The sequence below is a fragment of the Elgaria multicarinata genome, chromosome 6 (genome assembly GCF_023053635.1).
Source record: "Elgaria multicarinata webbii isolate HBS135686 ecotype San Diego chromosome 6, rElgMul1.1.pri, whole genome shotgun sequence".
NCBI lineage: Eukaryota > Metazoa > Chordata > Lepidosauria > Squamata > Anguidae > Elgaria > Elgaria multicarinata.
This window is the reverse complement of record NC_086176.1, coordinates 62,026,686-62,047,990: the sequence shown is the minus strand read 5'-3', so window position 1 is coordinate 62,047,990 and position 21,305 is coordinate 62,026,686.

The following is a 21,305-nucleotide window of genomic DNA, read 5'->3' as shown; positions in this document are numbered from 1 at the left end:
ATTAAGAGGAGAATATTCTTCTCTTTTATCTTGCTCATTGTTGCTTGGGCTCATTAGCTGCACATGACAGCCATCTCCCACCTCCTCTGGAGATGCTGCAACAAACTTCCACTTCTACATGGCCTCTCACAGTATGCCTTGCCCACAGTTCTATTTCTCCTAGGGCCTTTGCCAGACATTTCCTGCTTCTGAGCAAAAATAGGAAGTACTTCCTCTTTCCCTGCTTAGTCCAAAACTGCTAAAATATTTCCTCAAATTAGCTGTTTTATAAACAAGACAAGGTTAATCTGTGATAATTGCCCTGAATTAACAGCCTTTGAAATGTCAGTGTAATCTCCCCTTTGTCACTATAGATATCTCAAATAGAGGTGTGCTCTGCTCCGTTGCGGATCCCTGGACCCAAAGCGGTTTGGGCCCGATCCGGAAGGTCCGGATCAGGATCCAAAGCGGTTTGGGGAGGGTGTGCACAGCCCTAATCTCAAAAGTATCCGGAAGGTGATACTGCTCTATTATTTCTCAGCTGCATGCATTAGGAGAACAGCAAATGAAATGGATAATTAAAACAATTTATTTTCTATGCTTAAAAGTACTTCTCCTCCCAAGATGTTGCTGTGGTATATACTAAACAATTTCTATTTCCCTTCTCATAGAGAAGGCATGCTTAGATGCCCTTATAAACTCAATGTCATGCAAAAGCAAACAATAAATAGACTAGCAGCTTCTTCAATCAGAGTTTTATACTTCATAAATTATGATAAATTATTATCAATTATATATATTTATACACAGCAGTAGGATACATATATACATGTGTTTATATACCTACATATGCATATAAATATATATAATTGATAATAATTTATCATAATTTATGAAGTTTGTTAGGCGTTTGTGTGATGCAATGAAGGGGGCAAAGCAGCCCCTCCATCACATACGGGTCAGACAGGAAATGAGGTCAGACTTGGAGGTTTGGATTACCTTCCTAAGTCAATATGATGGGATATCCTTTTGGAGACAGGATATTTTGTTGGAGGCTCAGTTGCAGGTGCAGTCTGATGCCTCAGGATCACACGTTTTTGGAGTGATGTTTCGGGATCGCTGGTATGCACAAAAGTGACCTGAACGCTGGAGAGAATCAGACATATGTCATGACTTGACTTTTTTGGAGTTGTTCCCTATAGTAGTAGCAATATGGCTGTGGCCTGATCTTCTCTCCAATGCTGTGGTCCACTTTTGGTGAAATAATATGGCAACAGTGCAGGTGATAAACTCTTTATCTTCCATGAATTTGCAGGTGATGAGACTTGTTAGAGCCATGACCTCTCATTGCCTAGAACGTAATGTAGTATTTTATGCATGTCATGTGCCGGGCTTGGATAATGGAATCGCTGACACTTTGTTGCACAACCAGTTGTCCAGGTTCTGGGAATTGGCCCCTTCAGCCACACAACATCCAGATCCCATGCCCTCGGGGCTGTGGGATCTTGGAGAACCGAAGCGCAGGAGGCACTGAGGAGATCCGTGGCCCACGGCACCCAAGCTGTGAGAGAGCAGGTAGGGAGTTTAAACCCAAGCTTTGCGTCTGTGTCTTATTTCACGCTTCCTCTTCCACATGCAAATGCACCACTTTATGCTGCTGCTATGGGGAAAAGTTGCACAATGCTGAAAAATACTTGAATTTTGTGTAATTTTCTCGTGCAATTGTGTTTGAGTTGTGCAATGTTCCCATTTGCACAAATTGAACAGTGATCGCTAGTGCTCATGAACTCAAATGTGAGGCAAACATCATTCGCTCAGACAGTCTGAATGAATGTGAACATTGCTTGTTCTCCCATGATACGTCGTTGTTGTTGTTGTTGTTGTTGTTGTTGTTGTTATTGTTAGTAGATGTAGATGTAGTAGTAGTAGTAGTAGTAGTAGTAGTAATATATGCCCCCACATTTCAGAGAGCAGTTTTGGCTGAATGGCAGAGTAAAAATGCATCAAATATGGTAATAAACAGCAATGTAGCATTCAGTGATTATATATATGGAATGTGCATTGGATATGGATGAAGTCTGAGCCGAAGTGGCTGCTATGGTTTGATTTTGTTGGTTCCTGAGGCAAAGTGGGCATCCCTCTGAAACCAACAAAATCAAAGCTACCCCAGAATAAAGTTTCTTCTGTGCTTCATGTTTTGGAGATGTACTAGACTTCATGACTCCAATTTTGCTTTCTTTTCTCTAAACCAGACATGGGCAATTTGTGGCCTTCCAGATGTGTTGGCCTTCAACTCTATTGCCTAGGGCTGTTAGAATTTGTAGGCCAAAATATCTGGATTGCCACAAGTTGTCCATCACTGCTCTAGCCACTGCAGGGGGACATGAGGGGAGGGAACACAGTTGAGTGACTGACAGGTCCACCATATAATCCTAGGGCATGTTTTACAAGGGGCTCCTATCAATGACATGTCTATGGTCAGGCCAACAGAATTCACTATGAAAAAAGTGTTACATTTCTTTTCAATAATCGTAACATCCTTGCCGCTGCACCTATCCTTCCATAACATTTAGGGTTTTTGTATGAAAATGGCACACATTATTCCATACAACTTGCCCCAAAACACATGGGAGGGAGGGAGGGAACAGCTAATCAACCCCCCCAAATTAGAGGCCTCCCCTTCCACATGAACTGCAACACCTATCATTCTGAAGGTTTCCTATTTAAAGACACCTCAAGGCTGACTGTCATTTTCATCACAATGGTCTAAAAAGAACATGGGAGTGGGGTGGGGAATAAGAGCATCCCTCTCAAAATGTCAAGGCTGCTCTTGCATAACAGCCCTGCAGATAACATTCTGAAATTGGGCAGACTTGGTTTTCTCAAGAGGGGCAACTATTCCTAAAATTCTCATCCAGTACTGCCATCAAATAATAAAAATGTCACTAGCAGTTCCCTTTTAAAAAAAAGAAAACCAAAATGTATAGGTGTGTAGCACAAACATCCCTGCACGTATTTCTCTAACAGTTTTCAGATGTAAGCCCCTCCTGAGAGGTTGCTACGCTTGCAAATATTACTCAGTTCTGTCCATGGGGTGGGTGGGGGTGGGTTAGGGTTTAATTTCCAATGATATCCAATAGAAAACACGAAGCATTGTATTTCCAAACCTCATCTTGGGTTCAGTACTGGGTCAAAGAAGACTGACTCTAAACCAAGCAGAATTGGGCTCTGAAACACCAAACTGGGTGCACCACAACACACACACACACAAACACACACACACCACCACCACCACCACCACCTGCATTTCTTTTGAAAGTTACTCAATGCTATCTTTCATCTACAATATGCAAATAGTTCACATAACATACTGTTAACTCTTATCTCTAGTCTTTTTTACTATTTCTATTGCATCTAGATGTATTTCAAAGAATTACTCTGCTTCAAAGGAATACTTTGATCTTTATGCTGAGTTAGTAGGATACACAGATATATAGCATTCTGCTTCTTTAGCAAAGACTTGGAAAAAAATTTTAAAAGTATATTTATGTTTCATTCTGACATCCTGGTTCAATGTATTACCGTATGCTGCAGAGATGCAAGCAGTGATATGTACTGCTGAAGCAAAGGCATGATCATCTGGCTGAGAAAAGGCTGGTTCTGCTCAACTTCCCAGAAATCTCCTATTTCCTTCTTTCAATTCTGCTTATGGCTAGCTGAGATTTGTATAAGGCTTTGAAGTTCTTATCTGCCAAATGGTCCATAGCATACACTGAAATGGACAGTGATCTAAATCCAACATAGAGTTAGACATGTGTCATGGACCTGTGATGCCCTATGCCATGAGAGAAAAGGAAAACTGGCTAAAGAGTGTGCCCCCCCCCTCCATTTTTCCCTTCCCTTCCTGTGACCATTCCCATTGCCACCAGGTGAAAACCTTCCCCACCCCCTCTCTAGCTATCTCCACCAAACCAGCCTTAAAATAGTCTTTGTTTCAGACATCTGCTTTAAATACAGTGTGGGTTGGCTGTTCAACATGGGTTGGGTAACAGAAAAAGAAAAGAGATCTCAAAGTTTAAAATTGTACTGAAGAAAAATATTAATAGGAAAAGGTTTTCAAACTTGAATGGATACACACAGACAACATGCAAAAAAGACATACGAGAAATAGGGTAATAAAATAACCAGAAATAGAGGGATTCATCTAACCTAACTTGACTGTACCCCTATTTTATCCAGGGCCCTTATCCAAGCAATATCTTGCTGTCATAACATAAGCCCAGCAGTCTCAACTAATGCTCCCATTCCAGCAGCTGGCTCTTTTTGGCTTTCTTTCCTTTCTTCTGTCTTTTTCTCTCTGTGCTTCTGCCTTAGGTTTTATACTAAGGCATAATACCCCAATGCCAACCAATCAGGAGGGCAATTTGGGGATTTAGTACATTTTCCTAGTATTTATTTACAAATATGTAAGCAGAACATGTGGCAGTAAACAGTAGGTACTTCTAGAAGGCCGGGGATCTGCAACCATGATAAAACAATGAAAAACAAGATTGTCATGTGTTTTTTCATCCCTTACTTTTCTCACATTCATGCTATGTCTTGTGCCCTCAGAATTTTATATTAATGATGGTTGCTATGTAAAATGCATTTTATTTTCTCTTCTTTAAGGTTGCAAGTATTAAAAAAGTGTCAAACATAATGGATTGCCATCGTGTAAGTAATGCTGTATTTGCTTTATGCATGAGTTGGTGATAAATGACTGTACCACATTATATTTAACAATTCTATTTAACTTGTCTTGAGCTGCTCATACGCAGTTTCCTAGATCAAAAATTACCTGTGCAATGTTGTATGTTGCAGAGGTTTGTCCTGCCTTTGAATAGATTGCTCCAGTTCCACTTCTTAAATCAATGAACCCTGCTTTTGTAAAGATGGGTTGAATAGTGAGGTTGAACATCTTTTCTTTTTTTAATGGAAGTCCAGTTACATTGTCTGGTTATGTTACAAAGGAAATCTAAATTTGGCCTACGAAGAAAACTATGCTTTTTGTTAGTGGGCTTTGTGCATTTATTCTGCCATAGAGTATTTATCCAATTGTCACTATTTATCACTGGAAAGTTGGGGAGTGGGGTTCTGCTTTAATACATTTACATGGCAGGGAGGTAAAGATTTTGCAGGTGCAGAGTCTCTTATCACTGCAGGACAATGATAGGAGATCCCTCACTTACTAATCCCATTTGTCGCAAATCTGCTTTTACGTTGCTGGGCAACCATTCTTTGTTAGGTAAATTGCTGGTTAATAGCCCAGATTGGCTAGCTGAAGGGAGCTGATGGTTAGTTGGAAAACTCTCTCTGAATGAAATATGCTTCAGAGCTTCGGGAAGACACCCCACCTTAGGAGAGGGGCAGGTGTGTGAGCTGAGAGAAGAGGAGAGGGAGGTGAGCCCTCTTTATGTACTGCACTCACATATAGAAAAAATGGCAACCAATTTGGATGGCTTTAAAAACGGGGTTGATGAATTCCTGGAGGAGAAGGCTATCAATGGCTACTAATCCTGAAGGCTAAGTGCAAACTCCAGTATCAGAGGCAGTAAGCCTGTGTGCACCAGTTGCTGTTGCAACATGTCCTGCTTGTGATTCCCTAGTTGACAGCTGCTTGGCCACTGTGTGAACAGAGTGCTGGACTAGATAGACCCTTGGTCTGATCCAGCATGGCTCTTCTTATGTTCTTAAAAAGAGCATGGAACAAGGCCCACACGAAGAGAGTTACTAATTAAAATTACTACAACTTTATTAGATTGTAAGCCTATGCGGCAGGGTCTTGCTATTTACTGTGTATAATCTGTACAGCACCATGTACATTGATGGTGCTATATAAATAAATAAATAAATAAATAAATAAATAAATAATAATAATAATAATAATAATAATATACAGAAAGTGAAGAAACAGCCCTCGGGGAGAAACAGAGAGAGAGAGAACACTAGCTACAGGGTTTCTCTCTGAGGAACTGGTTTACGGTAGCAGATCTCTGGCCTTCTAGAAGTACCTGCTATTTACTGCCACTTAGGTTCTGCTGCCATATTTGTAAATAAAACAAATACTACCCAAAATGCCATAAATCTCCAAATGTTCCCTCATCCTGAAGAAACCATACCTGGATACTATCATCTGGCTCCACGCTTAGAGAATAGGATCCCAGCTGAGCAGGAATGATTTTAAGTGGGATGGCCAAAGGAGCATGCTGTGGAGCTTATAAGAGTTTATGTTTTGCAGGAAGTCAGAGGTGGCTTTTTGAGTGAAGAATCAACAACTGTAATGAGAAATATTGAGCAAAAGAACTGAGCATTCAATGACATCCTCTGTGTGCAGGGCCAGGTATTCAGTTAGTCTGTTGTTCACTCACTAAAGTTATTGGCTCAAATGACTTCACCAACCATAAACACTGGCAGCTGAGGTATGGAATGCCTTTGTAGACCCTCCTCTGCTTTGAGAGACATCCCTGGGAGGTTTCTTAGGTAGCATTGTCAGGGTGCGGCAGCAAGTTTGGCTTGTTTAGAGAGTTGTCATATTGGAAGTTCGTTTTGTTTTTGTTTTGTTTTTTACTAGACACTGAAGCCCCATTTATTAGGGATGGGCAGAACTGTCATATATGTTTTTACAGACTTCTTCCTTTTCCCACCTCCAAGTCTGTTTCATATCATTTCTGTCCAAATTTAGTTGTTGTTATTTTTCAGGAGTGAGGGCAAGAACTAGGTATTCTTGTGCACATTTTTTCAGGTGGACACATTCCCCCATTGACTAAAGCATATTTGTGCACATTTTAGAAATGTACAAGTATTTTTTGCACATTTTTCAAATGGGTGCATGTTGGTGGACAAATTCCTTTCCAGAATGCCTCAAAAGCCTGGTAATGTTTGGATTTCCGACTACATCTTGTGTCCATTTCTGCATTCAATTCTGGGAAGTGTGAATCACTTAAAACCATCAAATAACAATTTTGATTGTACACATTCCTTACCTATCCCTAGTTCTTCCTAGATTTGGGCAAAATCAATCTAACAAATGGCATACAGTTTTGCCAAGTACTGTAGTGTGCAAAAGCAATAGCCTCACAGTTAAACAACAAAAACAACAATAACCGACAAATCATATATTGCAGCTTTAGTTGCTACAATGCAAAGTGATGATTGTGATATAAAAACTAAAGTGACATCTAATCATTTGAAGAAGAACAAAGCCAATGCTTGCTTTATTTAGGGATGTCGGAAAAATCTATAACAGAAACAAATGATTTTGGATCTGTAGGAATCCTACCTGAGGTTTCTACTCTGGACTACCTTCTACAACAGGACTACCTGTTGTGCAGAGTCCATGGAGTTGTGGTTAATTTCATAACCTTCTAGAATTTTGCACAAATTTTGTCATAGGAAAATACAGACACACCCTCACAACAGTGAAAATGTGCATTTCCCCATAAGCTAAAGTGTGAAAATCCACATTGGGGGGAATTTGCACATTTTGAGAGGAATTTACACATTTTTACACATGTGAATTTGTGCAAATGCAAATTTGCACAGATTTGAAAACAAAAAAAGTGATTCCAGCGATGAGCAGTCAACAAAATAAAAGATGCCTGACAAATCACAAAACACAGATGGAACAGATTTTACACAATCATAGAATCACAGAATAGTAGAGTTGGAAGGGTCCTATAAGGCCATCAAGTTCAACCCCCTGCTCAATGCAGGAATCCACCCTAAAGCATCCCTGACAGATGGTTATCGAGCTGCCTCTTGAATGGCTCTAGTGTGGGAGAGCCCACAACCTCCCTAGGTAACTGGTTCCATTGTGGTACTGCTCTAACCGTCAGGAAGTTTTTCCTGATATCCAGCCGGAATCTGGCTTCCTGTAACTTGAGCCTATTACTCTGTGTCCTGCACTCTGGGGTGATCGAGAAGAGATCCTGGCCCTCCTCTGTGTGACAACCTTTCAAGTATTTGAAGAGTGCTATCATGTCTCCCCTCAATCTTCTCTTCTCCAGGCTAAACATACCCAGTTGTTTCAGTCCATTCAATCCATACATCTCTAGCTTCATTAGCTTCTTAAAACATCTATATCTCTGGTATTGAATTGTTTCCCCAGTGCAATGTTATAACAGTACTAGGAGCACAGAGACTTTGATTCTCTTTAGAATGAGAGCCTTCAGGCCATTGAAATCCATATTTCCCATAACTGAGGGCATGACAGAGGTAGTAACGATTCCTTCCCCAGCACAAATGGGTCTTCAAGTGGATGGCTAAGCAAATAGCTGTTCTGTGAACCATTCAGTAAAATGAAAAACAAACCTGTATTTGTATTGTTTAATTGTTGTGAACCACCCAGAGGGCTTGAGCTATTGGGTGGTATTGAAATGTAATAAATAAATAAATATTGCTTCACTTTTTTTAAAAAAAAGATACATACTATCCAAAATCGTCTAAATAACTTGATGCATTTAACTGATGCATTCATTTAAAAAATGGAGGTAGGCCCTGCAAAAATTAATCTTCATTTGTATTTGCCACTCCAGGTTTCTGAATTTGTAAGAAATAAAGATGGCAGACCTTCAACAATCTGGGCACTCAGCTGACATCCATTTCAGCTTTTTCTTTTTTGAAAATCAGCAGACAAATGCACTCCCAGAACACCAGAATACAAGACGTGCTGCTAGATGTACTTCCTTTGACCTCACATAAAAAGTCCAAATATCTACATGGGATAAACAATTTCAGTTCCCTGCAAGAAGTTTAAAAGGCCAGATTTAAAAATATTGTGCGTTGTTCACAGCACTTAAAATGATTTAAGTGTAAAGTGTTCTTTTGTTTTTTGTTTTCCTGTGCTGCAGGTTGCTTAGATCCTTAAAAAAAAAAAAAAAAGATACTGGCTGAAGATAAAATAAAGCAGCTTTATAATAATGATCTGCACTTTTATAGCAAATTAAAACCAAAGTGACTAACAAAAAATTAAGAGCCAGATGTGCATGCAGAAATGCAAACATACAAAGCCTATTGCTTTTTATCCTGGTCCTGAAAGACAATGGAGAGGCAGTGTTCCAGTGTGCTCTTCTTTCAAATGTGTGAATTGTTTTCACACTCTGGAAGTAAATGAATCTTTCTAAAACCGTTCTACCTATCCATGATGGAACAACCACCTATGGTTAGAGTCTACTTTAAGACTTTATTGATTTATTAAATAGTATATATAAGGGGCTGATGACAATTTTTCATTAACGCTTAATTAGCGTGACCATATTTGGGAAACCAAAAAAGAGGACACCTAGTGTGTGTGTGGGGGGAAGCAGCTTTCCGAGTCCTGCAAAAAGTACGTTATTCCCCCGCCACCTTAAAGAACCCGATTGGAGTGGAGGAGGGGAAAGGATTTCATTCTGCACCACCACCATCCACTCCAATTGGGGCCTTTTCTATAATGTCCACGAATGACCCACTTTCCCCTTTAAGACCTCAATTGGAGCTCGGGGTGGGGGAATGATGTGCCTCAAGAAAGCATGTCATTCCCTCCTGCCATGCTAATGGCAGCCTTAAAAGGGAAGGTGTGTCATTCCAGGACATTATTGAAAATTATAGAAAATCCCCCCTGACACCATGGAAAGGACAAAAACCAGGACAAATCAGGGGAAATCCTGACAGTTGGTCACCCTACGCTTAATCATTATAAATATTAGCCTGGCTATAGCTGTCATCAAACAGTTACTGGCTAATGGCCAAGTGTTAGGTTCCCCCCCGCCCAAGTGCCAGGAAGTAGCTGGGTCTTTCTTGAGTATTCTGAGTGGGAGAAACCCATCATTGCTATGGGAAGGTGACACACTTTTACTCCCCCACACTCCCCCAGCTAAGATGATGTAAACTGTAGCTGTTTGTGTTATGAACAGAAGGATATAAGTGCTTTTCGAATGGGTCAGAGAGGCGAGGCCAAAGCACACATTACTTCAAAGATGTAGCTAGCAGCTACACCATTTGTTCTTTCCTACTCTAGATTAAGTGCAGGGACTCTGATACTATTGGGGGTGAGTTAACTCTTCCCCATGTTATGGACCCAATCTGGAACAGGGTCCATCTGCCAGCAATACATATTGCCAAATAATGATCTATTTGTTTTAATGGCTCACTTTCCCATCACCAGCATTGAAGAAATATTCAACTGTCAGCCCAATGTACATGGAATGGGAAGAGCAACTCAGGCCTTAGCTAGACCTAAGGTTTATCCCGGGATTGTCCTGGGATCATCCCTTTTCATGTAAATAACACACAGGATATCCCAGGAGTAGGCAGGGATGACCCCAGGACGATCCTGGGATAAACCTGAGGTCTAGCTAAGGCCTCAGAGAGCAAAATGTCTTAGGCCATCCCTGCTATGAGGCTGCTCATGAAGCATGGGCCAAGGAAATGCAAGAGACAACGGACTTAGTTCCACCAATAAAATAAAATAAAACCCCTATCAGCCACACATACAAGGCTATGCAGCACAAATGGGATTTTTGCCTAAGTAGTTCATATTTTCTATTTTTATGCTTTCGCCATATATAATAGGGTGTTCCATTTTACTTTCAATGCCCTGTATATTCTGGTTTCAGATTTATTTTTCATTTATGTTCCTGTGCCTTTGGTCCTTTTACACTCTGCCTACCCATGGTTGGTCTGGTTATTGGCTGCTGCAGCTCATCTACATTTGATCCCCATATATTACTGGAATTCTTTTTATATGGGAATATTAAGGTGTCCCCAGTGAACCATTGAAACAATTGGGCTTGTGAATATAACCCTGGGCAGGATCTATACTACTGCTTTATAATTGTTTATAATGGTATTAAGAACTGATCGGTCTCAGGACAAATTCCATAAACCGTTTTCAAAGTGTCATATCCTGCTTGGTGTAGATCTGGCCTAGGAGTTGTTGATTTTCTGCAGAGGAGGGTATATACATAAACAAGATTGTGAACTGTAACCAATAACAGTTACATTTTTAAAATGTTCTCACTCCTGCAACATATTTTACACGTGGAACCTGAAAAATAAAGGAAAATATATATATTACAATCATGCCTAACATTCATGCCCTCTTTGCTTTGTACTCATTTCTTTGGAGAAATCTGCTTGCTTCATGCACCAGGAAGTGTTCCTATCCAGAAGTTTGAGAACCCTTATACAATGGATATATTATTGTATTACATCTTTGTCTGTTAATGATATTGCATGGTCTACTTTATTAGCATTACTCATTGAACTCTGAACTACAAACAAAGAAAAGTGCAATCTATATTTCAGTGCCACCAATGGCTGACCTCTGTCTGATTTTAATGAAGATGGCTTGTACCCTATACTTACTAGTGACCTCTTAGAAAGTCACACAAATTCCCTATGCTATATGGAGTTAAATCACCATCCTATATTATAGCTATGAAGATTATCCTCTTCTTAAAAAAAGAAAAAAAGATTGACTAATATTAATCAAATTTGTGTTGCTTAGTAACTGTGTCACAAGTAAGAGACTTAAGTTGCTTCCCTTGTCATTAATATCCATGGGTCTATATTTAGACATGTTTTGGTTTTGTTTTGGTTTTTAAAGAAAAGGCAGAGGTGACATTTGTGGTTGTAATGTGAAGATATACTTGTGTTTTATTTCCCTATTCTCTTTTTCTTTGTGCTAGTGTGTGCAAACTAGCTTTTGAGGAGTAGATTCGTGCAAATGAAGAGTTCTTAAACACACACACACGCGTGCACACACACACACACACACACACACACACACACACACACACACAGAGAGAGAGAGAGAGAGAGAGAGAGAGAGAGAGAGAGAGAGAGAGAGAGAGAGAGAGAGAGCACCTTAATCCCTGGAATCCAGCAAGGCAGAGGTGTGTCACCAGATTCACAAGAGAAAATTTAAAGCAAAATAATTAGATGGATTCCAACCTTAGAGGATTGAGCTCTACTCTCTTGAATTGCTTTTGAATTAGATGCTAGGAAGTGCATGTTATGTTTTCTCTTTAGAAGAATTTGTTTTGCGTATAGGAAAGTTCTCCTCCGATTATTAACCTCAACGCAATTTTGACACTTGCTCATGTTAAGGTAAATATATATAGTTGGTGAGCTTCATTTTGCTTTGTGAGTTACAAGTGATCTAAATCTACTCTAAAATAATACAGAACTTATTGTGATTTAGGTCAGTTCCTCTAAAAACCAGAACTTATTTCTGGTTGCCTGAATACCTGATCATACTCAATTTGGCAGCTACTCTGTGAAGAATTGGACTCCTATTGCTTGCTATAGATAGTGCTTTCCTAGTATAGACAGGATAAATAAGTAGCTAGATATTTTTCAGTGTCCATGATTGTCTGGTTTGCTTCATCAAAAAAATAACCTGATGCTAATGGCTATAATAAAATTATACTGATTGGCGGTCTTATGGGCTTTAGGGACTGAAATGAACAATGCAATGATCAATGACTTCAATTGCAATAGAATTAGAGCAACATAGTATTTGAAAATACCATATCCGAAAAAAAGAATGATTGTATTCAGTTTAGCTAAATTTTGCAAGGGCAGTTCCAGCATTTAGGTGCAGGGTATGTGAATGTATTATAAAAGCATAGTAGGATGTAAAGATGTGTTTTCATTGTGCTACAACAAGTCTTCCGCAATAGAATTACAATTATATAACATTGCTAATATAGAAAGCCATTTTATCGTCCTCATAGGATGAAATAAAGCACTCCTCATTTAAGAGATTATTCTTTAATAACCTCAGTGCAGCAGTGATCATCATACTCTTCTTCTTTTTTCCTGACAATTCTTGTGACATACCAAATGCTTGTCAACTCTCCTTTTTTTCAACTGCAGGAAGGCAGCAAAAACAGAATTTTTATTGAACACCATAGGCTACTATGTGTGGCTGATGATAAGAATGGGGCAGAGTTCCAATTGCACATGGATCTGGTCCAGAACTATGATTTTCATAATGAATTCAGACCAAAATGTTATCTCCAGTCAAAGTCTGTGCATTCCAGAACTTACAGAGTGATTTTCAGAACAAAACAAAACAAAAAGCATTCACATTTGAAAATTGCACATGTAAAAGGCATAATTTTGGGAAATGCACACAAACACGCTTTAATCAATGGGAGAAAAATGAGCCCACTTCAAACATGAGTTCATTTCCATTGATGCATACATTTGGAAAAAATATACATGACAATATGCATGAATTTTCACATAAAAAAATAATAATGCTAATAATATTCAATTTTTTAGAATTACTAAAAAATGGCCTATCCATGTAGACAATGCTATTTTAGTGCACTGGAAAAACACCAGGAAGTGAGGAAAATTATTTGCTGAAATTGTTATAAGTTTGGACAAGTGCATTAATCAGCTAGAACAAGTAAGAACAATAGGCTACGTTGGCTTCAGTCCTATGTATATCTCATTATAAGTTATTCTACCAATAGAACAGGTAGGAATCTACCCACTATGGATATTTGTTTCAAATTGCTTAAAACACTTTCAGATATCACTGATATTATTATTATTATTATTATTATTATTATTATTATTATTATTTCCCACCTTTTCCCCAATACTGGGCCTAAAATATCATTGTGATATTTGGCTTTCGTAATGTAAGGCCATTTCATGCATGCAAATAAATGAATTAAGTACTTCTTCTTAAGCAGGTGTGGATGAGAATGTAGTAAAATTACTGTATTTCGAACTCATATAACTTTGCATCAACATGCAATTAATGATTGGCTGTTGCTAAAAGGCAAAAAATGTAACATTTGTGAGAGCTTTTCCTATAAAAGTAGTTTGTGAATAATTTCATTTACAACCCTCTGCCATTTTAAACATTATGCTCATAAAAATATGTCTATTTGTCTATTCCAGTTCTGTTAAGACTCCCATAGTAAGTTTATCGGAAAACTTGAAATGACAAGACTGCACTTTTGATAATGAATTATGTGTTTTCAGAATTTTAAAAAAATAATCAAACACTTTTGGTTTGCAGCGCTCTGCACAATTTATCCTGTTTATTATGATAGTGTTTTTACTCTTCCACTTGGCACCATATATGTTATTTTTAGGACAAAGAACGACAGCTTTAGTTTCTCCAATTACTATTCCCCTCATAACAGAGATGTATTGAACAGTCATTTGTCTTAAAACTGGGGATAATTGAAAGAAGGTAATAATTAGAGTTTCTGGAAACTTTAACAAGTAAAGAATGATGTGCCTAGTATCACTTTTGACCAGTACCATTTATTGGAAGTATATTATTTCCCACAACAGCTTTACTGGCTTTCGATCCATTCCCAGGGTCTATTTAAAGTGCTGGATATGGCTTTTAAAACTGTAAAAGCTTACCGCTGGATTATCCAAAAGACCTCCTCCCATATAACAGCTTTGGAAGAGCTGTGCTGTATCAGATCAAAGGGCTAGGCTCAACTAGGAATGCTGTCGAAACAGTTGGTTCATGGGTACAATCTATTATGTTCATAATGTCTACTGAGCTTGGATGGTTATCTAATTAATGTGTATGTGTGTGTGTGTGTGTGTTTAAAATTTATTATTGGATTTATTTTATTGTCCTTTTCGGTAGCTAATTTGGGTATGTTTAGTAGAGACATGTGGTTAAAATATATTTTAAATAGATAAACTCTCTGTAAAGAAAAAAATACCAGCTCAAATCTAAAATTTAAATTGACAAATACAAATTTACAGTTAAATGATCTAGGCCATGCAACTCTCACATGGAACTGAAACATCTCCCCATCTACACAGTATACTCAAAGGCAGTAGGAAAGCCATCTTGGTTGACCACTTAGTCTGTATGTCCAAGTTAGGCTTTACTGAGGCCCTGTTATTGCACAGGTTTTACCAACCTAACCCTAACCCTAACCTGAGGCTTAAGTCTGGTGAAGGGTGGATCTAAGACAGCATCCCTGGACAGATGAGGGGAAGAAGGGATCAACTGGAATGATAATGTTATGGGCTGTCATCGTGTAAATAAACCTTTTATAAAAGAAATGCCTCAAGTCTCCAGTGCCATCCTACAAAGAAATTTGAGTAAGTGCTAAAGCTTCTGAAAGTTCTTCCTTCTCAGGAGTTGGCTACAGGACTGCAACCATCATATACAGTTGACAATCAAGCCAGTGGCAATCAGGAAGTTACACCATGCCAACATCTAATATAAAATCAAAGCAAAGATTATGACTTCTATACCATTCTTAAAGTAATAAATGAGCCCCAGAGGCTTTCACATACTAACATTAACAGCTCAATCATATATATGTTTCTATTTCCCATGCGGGTTAAGGTTAAGCCTCAGGCTACAGTTGAGGTAGGTAAAACCTGGGTCCCGGGCTGTATACAATGTGGAACTCCATCAAGCCCCAAAAGAACCAGAACCCCCAGCATCTCCTCAGACATCAGAGAAAAATAGAGGTTTACAAGCTCAGGTTAGAATACTTCATTGGTATGAGCTGACAATTCCACGACTTCAGTAAGTAATGCTGGGGTTTACTGAGCAAAATATTCTGGAAAACTTTACCATTATCCATAGAAAACCTAATATAGCCTAAGGAAGGACAAAGAGGAGATGAAAAAACAGTTCAGGATGGACTTAACTAGAGCTTCTATTCTGCTACTCCAGTCTTTAAAATTATTTTTACATGCAGTGCCATCCTATACATGACTACTCAGAAGTAAGACCATTGAGTTCAATAGGATTTACTCCCAAGTAAGCACAGAATATATACATTCATTTATATCCAACATCTTTTGTCCCAAGTAGGGCTTTTGGAGTGGCTAACAAGCATATAGACCCTGTTCAGACAACACGCTAAGCCATGGTGATTAAGTATTTTGAGCTTAACATTATGGCTTAGCATGTCATGTGAACCATTCCTCACTATGGTGGCTACATAACCACAGTTTAAACATGTTCACTAACCATTTGCTGCAAAAGAGTTAGCAGACTAACCATGGCTTAGCGTGTTGTCTGAACAGGCCCATAGAAACAAACAATCATATTGGATTTGTGGAACCCTCTGAGATTGGAAGCTTTCTTCTAAACGCTTCACCTGCAAACAAGAAGAACCCTGCTAAGACCTCTGGCTCAGTGATTCCACTTCGCTGCATCTGTAAATCTGATACTTCAACGACTTTTGTGGGATATCTCTAGACTGTTATTGCTCCATCTTTCTAAGAACCATCATCACTTTTTGAGTGATGCGTGAATCATCTTGTGCTTAGTTCAAGCAATACAGTGAATAAAATGTTCACGAAGGCTTAATGAGAATTCTGTACACTGGCAGGAAAACTAGTTGTTGAACTACAGCCACAATTGGTTCGCTTGCTTTCATGAATGATGATGATGATGATGATGAAAACACGAAATGGCTCAGTGCATTCTGCTACTCGTAGGCTTCTTTCTGTTACTTTCACCTCTATGTGCTGCATCAGCAGCTCGTAATAACAACTCCTAACTGCAGATCTTTAGGTGCCTTCTTAACACCTAGCCAGAGAGGTAGCCAGGGCACCCTTTGTAATGGGATGGGTACATTGCAGAAGTTAGGAAGCTCTCAGTCTGGGTGAAACCAAGGTCAGACACCCACTTGCAGTCCTGCAACTTAACCTATTGCATCTCTGGATGTGAAATATGTACTGAGAGTATATCAAAGTGTGTGTGAAATAAGACAAATGAACTAAAAGGCTAAAATGAGTACTTGCTATAGTAACTCTTAAAATATATGTCAGAAGGTATCTCACAGTATAAACACACCATAAAACAGACATGGTCATGAATAGAAAATGTGTTTGATGTCCAGTGTGATCCTCTTTGCTCTGCATGGCCTGGGAAGATTAAGAAGTGCCTAGAGCTGACCTATTGGCAGCCTGCTCACACCAAAAGAACTAAACCAACTGTGGGGAGATAAAGATCCTACTCCAGCCTTCCAAAATCTGGTGACCTCCATATATATTGGACTACAGCTTCCATCATCCACTTGGTTCCTAAGATGTAGCAGATTGGGAAAGGCTGGCCTAGACAGTGGAATTGAGCGCCTAAGTGCCTCTCAGACTACCTCTGGCTCTGCATTGTCTTCAGGAAAGTGATGTATCCATATATATTAAATTAGGGGTGTGCACGGACCCCCCCGCTCCGCCCTGCGGGCCGATCCGAAAATTTCGGATCGGCCCACTCCGCTCCGCGCCGCTCTGCCCATACTCCACTCCTCTTTGCCGCGGAGCTCCGGCTCCGAATCGGAGCTCTGCAGTGGAGGGGAGTGGTGCCAGGTAAGGACAGGACAGGAGGGCGGGGGGGTTACTGAGCCCTGCCGCTGTCGCCACCCGTGCAGCGACAGCAGCAGAGCCCGGTAAGGGACCAAGGGGGAGGGGGGCCTTACCTGCCTCCGTCCACAGTCCGTCGGCTTCTTCAATTGAGCCCGCGGTTCAGCCAGGAAGTCTGGGCCGCAAGTGCGGCCCAGACTTCCTGGCTGAACCGCGGGCTCAATTGAAGAAGCCGATGGACCGTGGATAGACGCAGGTAAGGGAGAGGAGGGTTTTTTTTACCGGGCCCTACCGCTGTCGCCGCATGGGCGACAGCGACAGCGGCAGGGCCCGGTAAACCCCACTTACCTTTCCGGCGGAGCTCCGGATCAAGGCGAAGGATCCGCCTTCACCTCGATCCTCTTCGCCACGCTCCGCCAGCCCCCCAATCCTCTTTGCCTCCGCCTTAAGGGGAGGCGAAGCACCCCGCTCCGCTTCTAATTTGCCGGTCCGATTAGAAGCGGAGCACATCCCTATATTAAATGTGCACTCTTTACATACTCATCCCATTTTGAGGGATAATCAATGCACATTTCTAGGTCATATTAAAGTAAGACTGAGCCAACCAGTTTGGACAGTCAGGAAGCTCAGAACAAATACTGGGAGTTTGTGGGGTGAAATCATTTCCCCTCCTTTGCATTTTTTTGGGTGAATATGTCCTGTTTTAGAGGAGAGCTCTGGAAGTTCTGGTCCGCTGATGGCCACCATTTTGTGGTGATGGTAGTAGTGATTGCCATTTCTTCCTTCCAGTTGCTCATTGAAACAAGGCATTCTGGGGAAGAAAATAATGCCACCAACCAATTGAAGCGTTGGGTGAGTTTTGTCCCCACTGAAATCATATGCATCTGTGAAAATTGCCTGCCAATGGGGCTACAAAGTGGGGAGTTTCATTTGGCCTATTTTTATATTAAAACATTACATCAAACACATAGTAGTGAAGGCTGAGCCAGGAAACAAACAGGATAAAGTAGAAGGCCAGTAGTTAGGATAGCTGTTAAAAAGTGGAGTCAGTTATGATATGTTATTTATTCATTCATACACCACCCTATAAGAAAAAAAGTTCTAAGGGTGGCTCACACAGGGTGCCTCAGATTATGTTAGTAGATAGAATTATACTTCTTTATCAAATGGCTACATGTCCTAAAAGTTATGTTCCATAAATAAATAGTCGGGGGGGGGGGGTTCTAGGATCTCACCCTATGTGCTGCTTTTGAATTACACAACAGAGAGGATCCTATGCTTTCTGTGAACCAGTAGGTGATGGTGGTAGATTATTTGGGGGGATATGACTGACTTACGTAATGAATTCTAGGGGGCAGGGATTTGTAGGGGGTCCTAAAAGGTCACTAAGTATATGTGGCTGGCACCTACAGTCCTCCCTCTATATTTGATAGCAGACGCATTATGCATGGATAGAGTAGCACTTCAACTCAAACTGGGTCCAAACTCCTGTATCGTGGTTATAGTCAAATTAATTTCAAAACCATATATTATATTAACAAGAACCAAACAATGCTCCATAAAGCTGTCATTTTAGAAGTACATGAGAGCGCTGATGAGGGTCTAGTAGGGTAAAAAGACTGCCTTACTCCATCTCCTTTTCTAAGCAGTGCCTGAGTGCAGCGCATTAATTTATGGCTCTCTGGTAGACATTCATTGTGTAGCAACAGAAATTAAAGAAAGCTGAAAGATTGGTTAGAACCCTAATTAAAGTTTCAAGGACCATTAAATCATTTTGTTCATTCGGCCCAGTGAAGATCTGTTTTGAATAGCTTTCGGCCGTATAATATAAGAATGGAGAGGAGAAGCACTTGAACTATTTCCCAAAATGATGAATTTACTGACTGCTGATATGTATAGGACCATATCCATGACAGTCTGCTCTTCACTTAAGCCAAGCTGTAGCTGAATATATCCCCAGGTACATTTTCAAAAGTGTTCAAAGCCGTTAAACTGAATTAGATGGCGCCTTTGCATTTCAGAGAGTTGCAGAATTTTAGCTGCAATAGCCAAGTGTGCTGTGATTGCTTTGTGACAACACCTTGATCAAAGTGGCCATAAGAAAAACTGGTGAAGAGCACAGCAGCCCAGTTACCTAGGCCTTTCCCCAAGAGCCCCAAGAAGCCCAGAAGTCTTACAAGAGCCATTGGAATCACAATGTGCTCACAAAGCTTCCCATGTGGTCTTAAAAGGCTAAGTTCAGCACCTTGGATAGATCTTTCAAGGATCTGGCTGCTTCAGACTGAAACCCAGAATGGGTTCACACCCCACCAGAATTGGAACCCCCAGCCTTCACTACGTTGAACTGACTTCCCTCCAATGCTGAGGTCTGAGGATCCAACTCAGAAGGCATATGTGCCCCCACAGTGGGCTCTACCGATAGGGTGGCCAGGTGCAAGAGAGGACAGGGCTCCTGACCTTTAAAAGTTGTATATCCAGAAATTCCCCAACATCTAACTCCACACTTATTTAGGATTAAACCCCATTGAATGCAGCATCCCTTACTGTTGAGTAAACTTGCATAGGATTGCACATGGCTGAATTTCAGAGTGCCAGGCTCTAACTGAATGTGCAAATGGGAATACTCAGAATCAAAGGCTAATGCAGTCTAATTATCTAGGGTGGCCTGCCTGTTCAAAATGAATACAAAAGCAAGGTTTCTACTGTGAAAGTCAGGATCCTATAAAGTCATATATTGGAATATAGTGGCATCAAAAATCTACACATAAATTGTGCTTCACACAAAGCAGATTTTGGAAGCATTGTTATTGGGACTGATTTCTTCAGTTCAGGATTAAGATAGCAGAAAGTATGGGCTTTTCTGGATACTTGAATATGATGGGTTTTATTCTGTTTTTCTGCACTTTTATGTATTTACTTACTCACAAGCCTTTGGGATCTGAATACATATAAATCAATTCCTACCAGCTTGGGGAGCAATGATGCTGTACATATGTTGTCATTCATTATAACACACATGTTTGGTGCCTTTGTCTGACTTAGAGTCTGGCACTTATGAATAAATGAAAAGTGCTCCCTTTTGCTTCTTTCCAGTGGAGATAACAGACTTCTCTTTGATGTGTCATCTAGATTGCCTTCACATAGTCAATGTTATAGAAATTACGGGATATAGGTCTTGACTTTAATTTAGGGATGTATGAGAATTTTGTTTTTGTTCACAAATCATCCAGGCATGCTGCATTTGAAGCTTTGAACATGGGTGTGAGCTTGTGTCTGCCAAAATATTTGTAAATTGACAAACATATGCTCATGCTCATCTCATTCCAGATCCCCAGTTCAATTAGCACAATTTTCCTAATTTGTGCATGTTTCCTAATATATGCAAATTTCCTCAGCAGACTGAATCAGCCCCACTTTAGTCTATGGAGGAAAGTTGCACATATTAGGAAATGTGAACAAATTTGGGAAAACTTGTGCAGATTTCTCATTCAATTGTTGTTTGATTTGTGCAAGTTTCCCATTTGTACAGAGTGAGCAAATGCAAATGGGAACTGGGCACAAGATGAGCAATGAAGCAATGTTTTGAGAATACTGACCATTTCGAACATCACTCGTTTGCCCATCCCTCCTTTAACTTCTTTACTTTTGGTTCTGTGGTGGCCATTCTACAGCTGCCACTAGAAAGAAACAAAATGACTGAGAGCATTAAAAGAAAATTTAAGACTACGGATTATTTGGATTCCCCTCAATCTGAATTGAAACTGACTTGTTCATCCTGGTGGACTGGGAGAACAAAACCACATTAATTATACTGGACATCTCAGCAACTTTCAATACCATCAACTATGGCATCCTTCTGGACCACCGAGCAAGGATGGGACTGGGAGCCACCATATTTAAGAGGCTTTGGGCTCTTGGGAAGGACGATCTCAGAAGATGGTATCAGGAGGCTGCTGCTGGACTTTGTGACAGTTGGTCTA